Raw genomic sequence first — 324 nt, forward strand, 5'->3', positions numbered from 1 at the left:
TTGTATAAAAAATTTCATATAATATTCATAGAATGGAAAATTTAAATTGATATGAAATATTTAAATAAACAACTAATTTGCAATTTAAAGCACAGAAACTGTAAAATGTTTTATGAAAGTGAAAGGCAAGTTAATAATTAGAATTTCTTTGAAAATTTTAGTTCACATTAGGGATTAGCTATTTTATCCATTTTGTTTTTCAAGGGAAGAGACATTTGACAAATTATTAATCACTCACTCTGTGCCAAGTATTGTTCTAAGTACAATAAATAGTGCTGCACTTCAACTTTACAATAATTTTGTGAGATTGAATCTCCTATTATA

This window comes from Bubalus bubalis, chromosome 5 (assembly GCF_019923935.1).
Source record: "Bubalus bubalis isolate 160015118507 breed Murrah chromosome 5, NDDB_SH_1, whole genome shotgun sequence".
Lineage (NCBI taxonomy): Eukaryota > Metazoa > Chordata > Mammalia > Artiodactyla > Bovidae > Bubalus > Bubalus bubalis.